Source organism: Ranitomeya variabilis, chromosome 5 (genome assembly GCF_051348905.1).
Source record: "Ranitomeya variabilis isolate aRanVar5 chromosome 5, aRanVar5.hap1, whole genome shotgun sequence".
Classification (NCBI taxonomy): domain Eukaryota; kingdom Metazoa; phylum Chordata; class Amphibia; order Anura; family Dendrobatidae; genus Ranitomeya; species Ranitomeya variabilis.
The window spans coordinates 611,458,332-611,468,344 of NC_135236.1; positions in this window are offsets into that span (position 1 = coordinate 611,458,332).

A 10,013-nucleotide genomic window follows, 5' to 3' on the forward strand; every position below is an offset into this window, starting at 1 on the left:
CAGGACCAGATCCTGCCTCCACGTCATTAATCTGTGGCCGCAAGACAGAAGCCCTACTATCCACCTCTTATCTGACGGCATCCCCGGATCTTCTTTTGATTAACCAGCCTGGCATGACATTATCGTCTGGCGTGATGCACATTTAACCTTGCTGTAGGCTAGCTAATCAAAAGAAAAATCATGGACGCTGGCAGAGAGGAGCTGATTCACAGGGCTATTGTCCGGCAACCCCAGGCAGTTACCGATGTGGTTGCTGAGACTAGTTCCTGCTCATTGATTTGGTTTAGCTACTGAAATAAGAGGTTGGCCAGTCCCCTTTACAGAGAGCACTGGTCTTGTATCCGCACAGAAAAGGTGTCTCCTGACTCAAACCTACGCCATCAGAACAATGCGGTAGTCAGATATCTGTGTCGGTTGGATAGTGATAGAATTAGTAAATTTTATATATTTGTATTGTAAAGACCATTAAAGATTTTTTTTTTCCAAGCTGCATATAGGAAGGGAACAAAGTGAATTCTAGAAGTGGTGTTTTAAATATGTATATATGAATTTGTGAGTATGATAGCCATCAGACCAGAGGTGGTGAGTTCTCCCTCCATGGAAGTCTTCAAACAGCAGCTGGACAGACATCTGTCTGAGATGTTTAGTGACTCCTGCATTGAGCAGGTGGTTGGATACGACGACCCTGGAGGTCCCTTCCAACTCCAACATTCTATAATCAGCTGGGGGACGCAGTGATGGAAAGTTGTGCTTCTTTGACAGTAATCTTGAAGAACATGAATGAATCGAGCTTGATTAAATATTTTTTACAGCACCATATGTCCTTTTATTCCCTCCGCATTTCTGGCTTAGTTTTTGTTTCCTTTTTTAATAATTCTGTCAAGCCTCTGTGAATGCTGTAGAGAACTGAATAGATGCTATATCTTAAAGTATATATAACATAAGTAAAGTTGCACATTCACACATAACAACTATGAGCACATTACCAATGTATAGTTGTACTATTATTTGATTGGGGTCATCATTTCCTATGTTCTCGTGGAGTTGTGTGAGCTGTACATCAGGTATGTATGTGTATATCTTTACACTTCAGTGTATTGAGAGCTGCAATGTTTCTTTTATGGATCCATAATTGGTGCATTACTGATCATGTCATTTCATTTTGTTGTGTATTTTGTTAATATTTTTATAATATACTTTTTCCCCAATTTTAAGCTACCAGTCATTAAACATTCCCAATTATGGCTCCTGTGTCTGATGTAGTCTTTTATTACGATACCTATATAGCCAGGACCTTATCACATGGATAGTTAGAAAAATGGACATCATTCTATGAGCGATATCATTAAGGGATTGTCCCACCCAAAAAAAGTGAGTTATCACTGATCCAAAGGGTGGTCTAGAACCCCTACCGATTCGAAAAATGGGGCTCTGAAAAGCCCCTTTAGAATGGCTGCCATTGCACAGTGCCATGTCAACTTGTGATTGCTGATGATTCGGTGGCTGCATAGTCAACCTTGGTGGTGTTGATATGTCACTGTTACAGTGGTCACATGTCACCAACGCCCATCATCATTGGGATCTCTTTATTTGTTCAAATGTATTTTTAACTGGAGTTCTTGGCAGTGTCATCCTAGTAACCTTTGGCCAGGCTCCCTTAAATGACCTGAGAATTGCCATTGAACCGAGGGCAGAGTACGGACAATCAGAGCTGGTACAACTTCTCACTCAATTTAGGCACAAAGCTGTATAGCATTAAGATGTGAGACTCCCAACCACACCAGGCGCCCCAAACACTTTGATACTTTGCAGTATCGGTAATTTTAACCTGCCATATTGAATGTGTTCTTCCTCCTTGGCAAATGCTGTTTTAATAGGAGTTTTGGGGCGTGACACCACTCCATCTAACTTAACAGAAACCAGTCAAGTCCGATAAAGCTATTAACCTGTAGATATACGGTTAATCAGCAGGTCATTAATTTATGAAGGTAACCCGGCTGCAGTAATGAAAGTGAAGCACCCCTGACAAGATGAAGTTTATTTCTCCTGGAAGCCGCCAGCTTTCAGTCATGAATGCGTGTCCAGAGCAATTACATTCACCCCTCACAGCACTGAGAGCGGCAGCTGTCGGCACGCCCCAATACTGATTCAGAGCATCAGTGCATAGAGCTGTCCGTACCAAGGAGCGCTTACAGCTGCCGCCATCAGTACTATGAGCAATGAGTGAAGCTGCTCCTGCATGACTGAAAGCTGGTGGCTCTCCAGAGAGAAAGCTATTTCATGGGTGCCACACTTTCAACACTGCGACTCCATCTTTATAACACTATTAACCTGCAGATTCACCCCATATCTGTAGGATAACAGCATTATTGGACCAGACAGATTCTCTCTACATTAACTATACAGTCCTACAGGGGACTTAATCCCTATCACTCATATCTGCTGTATAGTTTTCCCTTTTATTGTACGGTAATGCAAATTGCCTCTTCAGAGAGGAAGAGGACTTGAACTCTATATATCGCCACCTGTTGGAAGAAGCGATCCTACAAGTCACAATCAACCCTTTAGCAAGTCTTGCAGTATGACTTAGGATAAAAGCCAAATCAGAATCTCAATTCGCAGACACTGTGTTTCGGGTTGTTGGCCCTCGTCAGTGCGAAGCATGAGAACTGAGAACTAGGGTTGAGCGACTTTTACTTTTTTAGGATCGAGTCGGGTGAGTCGGGTTTCGTGAAACCCGACTTTCTCTAAAGTCGGATTGTGTGAAATCGGCCGATTATTGTGAAAAGTTGGGGGGGCCGACCGAAACACGAAACCCAATGCAAGTCAATGGGGATATTTTTTATTTTTTTTTCTCTCTCTCTCTCTCTCTCTCTCTCTCCCTCCTCGGACTGTGTAAATTGCTACATCCAAAACGGTAAGATGGCGTTTATTCCCCCCCCCCACCCCCTGTGACGCCGCAGAAAGCAAGACGAGACCTATGTCATCACGCTGCCCACACTCCTTCATTGGCTGAAAAAAATGGCGGTTAAAGCGTCATACGAAACGCGACTTTGGCGCGAAGATCGCCGACCGCATGGCCGATCCCACACTGGGATCGGCTCGGGTTTCACGAAACCCGACTTTGCCGAAAGTCGGCGACTTATGAAATTGACCGATCCGTTTCGCTCAAGCCTACTGAGAACTAATTTGGCTAGGTGAGAGGCTCTGGACTAAGGTCTAAGGGGTAAGGTTTCTCCTTATGGAGAGTGACATACCAGCTCTGGCTTGTCAAGGTAAGGAGGCTTATTCGCCGTGCAATGCTCCTCTGGGAAATAGACAGACAATGGCTATGTCGTGGGAAATGGAGGGACATAGACCAATTACATCACTCGTGATCCACGAAAATTCAGAGAAAACGGAAACGATACTTTTGGTATCTCTGATATAACTTGGAATGCTGATAAGTGATAACCAAAGGTTGAAAGTAGTGGTCACCCCCAACATGAATGTGATTACCTTCTCCACACAGTTTAGTACACAATACTACGATGTGGTACAGATCAAAAAATATATTCCTATTCTTAACCAGGATGACAAATTACATGACATTCTGAAAAATATGGACATTAGATATGTTGTAGGAAAGCCCCAACATTATGCTTCATATTGTCACCGAGTTTGTATAGTCACAATTGGGGGCAGACACTGACTGTTTGGGGCCCCTGTGCAAGAAATGTGTCTGGGCCCTCCTCCTTTTATGGTGACAAAGCTATAGATAGATATATATATATATATATACTAGATGGTGGTCCGATTCTAACACATCGGGTATTCTAGAATATGTATGTCCACGTAGTATATTGCACAGCCACGTAGTATATTGCCCAGCCACGTAGTATATTGCCCAGCCACGCAGTATATTGCACAGCCACGTAGTATATTGCCCAGCCACGTAGTATATTGCCCAGCCACACAGTATATTGCCCAGCCACGTAGTATATTGCCCAGTGACGTAGTATATTACCAAGTGACGTAGTATATTGCCCAGTGACATAGTATATTGCCAAGTGATGTAGTATATTGCCAAGTGACGTAGTATACAGCACAGAGCCACGTAGTATATTGCCCAGTGACATAGTATATTGCCAAGTGACGTAGTATACAGCACAGAGCCACATAGTATATTGCACAGCGACGTAGTATACAGCACAGAGCCACGTAGTATATTGCCCAGCCACATAGTATATTGGGCAGACACGTAGTATATTGCCCAGCTACATAGTATATCGCCCAGCCACGTATGTCACAGGTTAAAAAAATAAAGAATAAACATATACTCACCTTCCGCAGGCGCGTTGTAGTTCTGTCGCCTGTGTGGGGTGCAGGCGGCAGCTTCCGGTCCCAGGGTGTGATTACGTCGCGGTCACGTGACCGTGACGTCATGGCAGGTCCTTCTCTCGCAGGCGCGCAGGACCTGTGATGACGTCGCGGTCACATGACCGTGTCACGGTCACATGACCGTGACGTCACGGCAGGTCCTTCTCGCGCAGGCGCGCAGGACTTGTGATGACGTCGCAGTCACATGACCGTGACGTCATGGCAGGTCCTTCTCCCAGACCATCCTTGCCACCGGAACATGCCGCTTGCATGGACCGGCTGGAGCATCGAGAGGAGCGGGAAAGGCAGCAGAAGGTGAGTATATAATGATTTTTTTATTCTTTTTATTATTTTTAACATTAGATGTTTTTACTATTGATGCTGCATAGGCTGCGTGAATAGTAAAATCTTGGTCACACAGGGTTAATAGCGGCGGTAACTGAGTGCGTTACCCGCGGCATAACGCGGTCCGTTACCGCCGGCATTAACCCTGTGTGAGCGGTGACCGGAGGGGTGTATGCGGGCGCCGGGCACTGAGTGCGGGGAGTAAGGAGCGGCCATTTTCTTCCTGACTGTGCACGTCGCTGATTGGTCGTGGCAATGGTCGTGGGCGTTTTGCCACGACCAATCAGCGACTTTGATTCAATGACAGACAGAGGCCGTGACCAATGAATATCCGTGACAGAAAGACAGAAAGAAGGACAGACAGACGGAAGTGACCCTTAGACAATTATATAGTAGATAGCCACACACACACATATATCTTACATAGTCTCCTTTATTATCTATTTTTCCGTCCCTTATTACACAGTGCCCTCTCTTGTTATATACAACATCGTCCCTTACATATCAGATTATATAGAGCCCTGTTATTGTTACATACCGTCCTGTCTTCTTAGATACATAATGCAATCACGGCTGATGGAGCATGGGAAAGCTTTTCTAATGGAGGAGATGATGGACTGGTAATCTGGTCACCGGCTGCTTCATCAGCAGTCATTTTATATCTAACAAGAGATGACTATGTAATAAAGAGGATGATCTGAATAACAAAAATAGCAAGAATACACTATGTAAGATACAGCACTGTACAAAACAGCAGAGGAAGCTAGATTATAAGGGACGGCACCATATATACGGTAACTAGAGAGGATAGTACGTAATAAACATAACATAATAATAGAGGAAACTATATAACTAATGATGGTGTTATACATAATAAGTGATTACACTATATACTACGGGACTCTGCTATACATAATAAGTGAGTACACTATATACTAAGGGACTCTGCTATACATAAGTGAGGACAATATATACTAAGGGACTATGCTACACATAATAAGTGAGTACACTATAAACTAAGGGACTCTGCTATACATAATGAGTACACTATATACTAGAGGACTGTGTTTTACATGATAAGTCTACATTCCTGTTTCTGTGTGCAGTGTCGGTGTGCTACAAGCTTTTACAGACGCATTTAACTTGTCCTATTCTGACCTCAAAATTGGATCACAACAGAACATTCTCTGACCCTCACAGATCTCATTTTCAGATCCGTGATTTTCATGTATGTGTGAATGGACCTATAAAACTCTGAGTCCTTGTGTCATCCGATAAAAAAAACTTGGAAGTACATGGACGTTTCACACAAATGTGAGAATGTAGAAAAAATGATTTTCCAAAAAACATTATCACTCCACGTCACACAGAACAGGTACAGAATAATATTAGTTAGGCACTAACTGCTGATGTCTCGTCTGATTAGAGCCGCTTTCTCCTGTTTCTTCTCCATCTGGTCAGACCATGTCGACATCTCCCAGCCACGGCTCGTCTTGTCACGATGATCTTTGCAGCCCTGAAAATAAAAAGGTCACATACATTGTGTATATTACATGCGTCTCTCCCCCACAAATACAGATATGCACCCCATCATTAAAACTATAAAGTGATAAGCAGCACTGTTCCCTCCATTAACTATAATCTCTTACTCACAATAATATAAATTATTCAGTCTGTGACTCTCCCCAATTACCTGTAATGCTATGTGCCCACAGAAAGTAGGCAAGGTTTTACAATAAAGGCGAAGTGAATGAGATTCCTGAAGTCTCATGTACACGTTGCTTATTTTATCCTTGCAGATTTGCAGCAGATTAAAATCTGCTTAATGTCAATTTTTGCAGCATATTTCACACATACTAATGGGAGAAAATGCATAACAAAAGCATGGCAAAAATGTGAGAAAAAATAAATGTATTTTACGCAACTTTCTTCCTGCCAACACATTAAGATATGCAGCAGAATTTTCTCCTGCAAATCCTGAACTTGGGCACATAGCCTTAGTCCCTGTCCTGTGACCCCATCATACATTATGAGTACAAGATAGCATCGTAATGAATTTGGAAGTGGGAAAAGACGCTATCAGCTACTGAGCATTCTCTGCCACCTCCCAATTCATTACAAGTCCCTGACAGCATCTTCTCCCACCTTTCAATTCATAATAAAGGGTCCTATGCACCTTACCCCTCCTCTCCCAATCCCCAATAAATACTAAGTCCCCGATAGCATAACAATGAATTGTGGCATGGAGGTGGACTCTGAGGGACTTAGCACCCTCCTCCACCAACCAATTCATTTTACATCCATATTTAAAGTCCTCATCCCCTGATTGTAAATCCATTATAGGTCCTTCTTACTCCCATCCCTATCCCCCACATCCCTCATTGTCCTCCTCCCCTCCACATCCCATCATTGTCCTCTTCCCCCCTCCATTATTGCCCTCTCCACTACCCCAATCATTGTTCTCGCCACCAACCCATCATTGCCCTCTCCACCACCTCAATCATTTTTCTTCTCCACCACCCCATCATTGCCCTCTCCCCACCTCCATAATTACCCTCTCCACCACCCCAATCATTGATCTCCCCCACCACCTCCATCATTGTCACCTCCATCATTGCCCTCTCCACCACCATCATTACCCTCTCCACCACCTCCATCATTGCCCTCTACCCCACCACCTCCATCATTGTTCTCCCCCACCACCGCCACCATTGCCCTCTTCACCACCTCCATATACACGCACCACCACTCACCTCTCCGCACATTCCCAAACACACACCACCGCCACCACTCACCTCTTTGCACGTTCCCTCTCGCAGCATTATCATCACCGGCAGCTTTCTATCTGCCACGGATGTGCGGTGAATGCTGACGTCTTCCAGCCGCATGACTGTCTCAGATAGGAAGTGGAGGATGGATCCCTGCAGCTCTGCTCTGCTGCCATTTTCTCCTGGGATCGCTCCCTGCCTGCCGCACATGAGGGCAATCTGGCCAGGGGCCCCCTGGAGCCTCGGGGCATGAGAAACAGGCCAGATTGCCCTCAGTGTTAGCTGCCCTGTAGGGGCTCCCTTCTATCTCTGGGCTCCGATGCAGCTGCACCGACTGCACATGCGATATGTCCACCCTGGTCACAATGAACATCAGATTTGTGATACATGGCTCACATTAAAAGGGGTTATCAAATGCGGTAACACTAAATGCCTATCGTGTCAGTATATACATAAATCCAAAACATTCCCCTCATCGGCTCCAGGTAAACCGTATAATACCAACAGCTTCCATGAATTGTAACAGCAAAGGCGTCATTTACCCTGTGGACTGCATGCTGTGCAATACCCAATGTGTGGGCTGTATGACTGGCGAACTAAAAAGACGCATTCGTAGACATCTTTTGGATGCGGCCAGTACAACCGCTTTGAATATGTCGGCGGTGTCAAGACATTTTTAAAGTACACGGTGGGGATACAACACCCTTTAGATTTAATGCCATAGTGCAAGTTTATAAGGCCGGCGTCACACTCGGCGTAAGACAATACGGTCCGTATTTTACGGCCGTAATACGGCCGTAATACGGAGAAATGTTCCCAAAATAGTGATCCGTAGGCAGGGTGTGTCAGCGTATTTTGCGCATGGCATCCTCCGTATGTAATCCGTATGGCATCCGTACTGCGATATTTTCTCGCAGGCTTGCAAAACCGACATCTAATGGATTTATGTGCTCAAATGTTCGGTAAAACATATATACAGTATATATATATATATATATATATATATGTCATTGAGACACATATATATATATAGTCTGTATTTATATTTACTACAGCGCGATATCTGTGAAAAGCCGGTAATTCAATTGCCGGCTTTTCATTTCTCCTTCCCAAACCCGACAGGATATGAGACATGGTTTACATACAGTAAACCATCTCATATCCCCATTTTTTTTGCATATTCCACACTACTAATGTTAGTAGTGTGTGTATGCAAAATTTGGGCGCTGTAGCTGCTAAAATAAAGGGTTAAATGGCGGAAAAAATTGGCGTGGGCTCCCGCGCAATTTTCTCCGCCAGAGTGGTAAAGCCAGTGACTGACGGCAGATATTAATAGCCAGGAGAGGGTCCATGGTTATTGGCCCCCCCGTGGCTAAAAACATCTGCCCCCAGCCTGTTATGACCCCAGTGGACAGGGTCTCAGAGGAACGTGTAAGTCTGCGAGATTCAAAATCCAGCTCATAGGGCTGTGGTAACTGGGTTGACCAAATAGCTACTCCTAACGCCAACACTAGAAGTAGCCGGGGATCATGCCTACGGTGATCGCTAGATGACTCGCGCCAGCCGGAGAATCTAACTACCCCTAGGAGAAGAAAACAAAGACCTCTCTTGCCTCCAGAGAAAGGGACCCCAAAGCAAGATACAAGCCCCCCACAAATAATAACGGTGAGGTAAGAGGAAATGACAAACACAGAAATGAACCAGGTTCAGCAAAGAGAGGCCAGCTTACTAATAGCAGAATATAGCAAGATAACTTATCTGGTCAACAAAAACCCTATAAAAATCCACGCTGGAGATTCAAGAACCCCCGAACCGTCTAACGGTCCGGGGGGAGAACACCAGCCCCCTAGAGCTTCCAGCAAAGGTCAGGATACAGATTGGACCAAGCTGGACAAAAATACCAAACAAAACAAAAGCAAAAAGCAAGGAAGCAGACTTAGCTTGAAATACAGGAACCCGGATCATAGGACAAGAGCACAACAGATTAGCTCTGATTTCAACGACGCCAGGCACCGAACCGAAGGTCCAGGGAGCACACACAGCAACGCCCCTGAACCAACGGCCCAGGTGAGGATATAGGAAAAGACAGAAGCTCAAGAGTCAAATCACTAATGACCACCAGAGGGAGCAAAAAACAAAATCACAACAGTACCCCCCCCTTAGTGAGGGGTCACCGAACCCTCACCACGACCACCAGGGCGATCAGGACGAGCGGCGTGAAAGGCACGAACTAAATCGGCCGCATGAACATCAGTGGCGACCACCCAGGAATTATCTTCCTGACCATAGCCCTTCCACTTGACCAGGTACTGAAGCCTCCGCCTGGAGAGACGAGAATCCAAGATCTTCTCCACCACGTACTCCAACTCGCCCTCAACCAACACCGGAGCAGGAGGCTCAGCAGAAGGAACCACAGGCACAACGTACCGCCGCAACAAGGACCTATGAAACACGTTGTGGATAGCAAACGACACAGGAAGATCCAGGCGAAAGGATACAGGATTAAGGATTTCCAATATCTTGTAAGGACCAATAAAACGA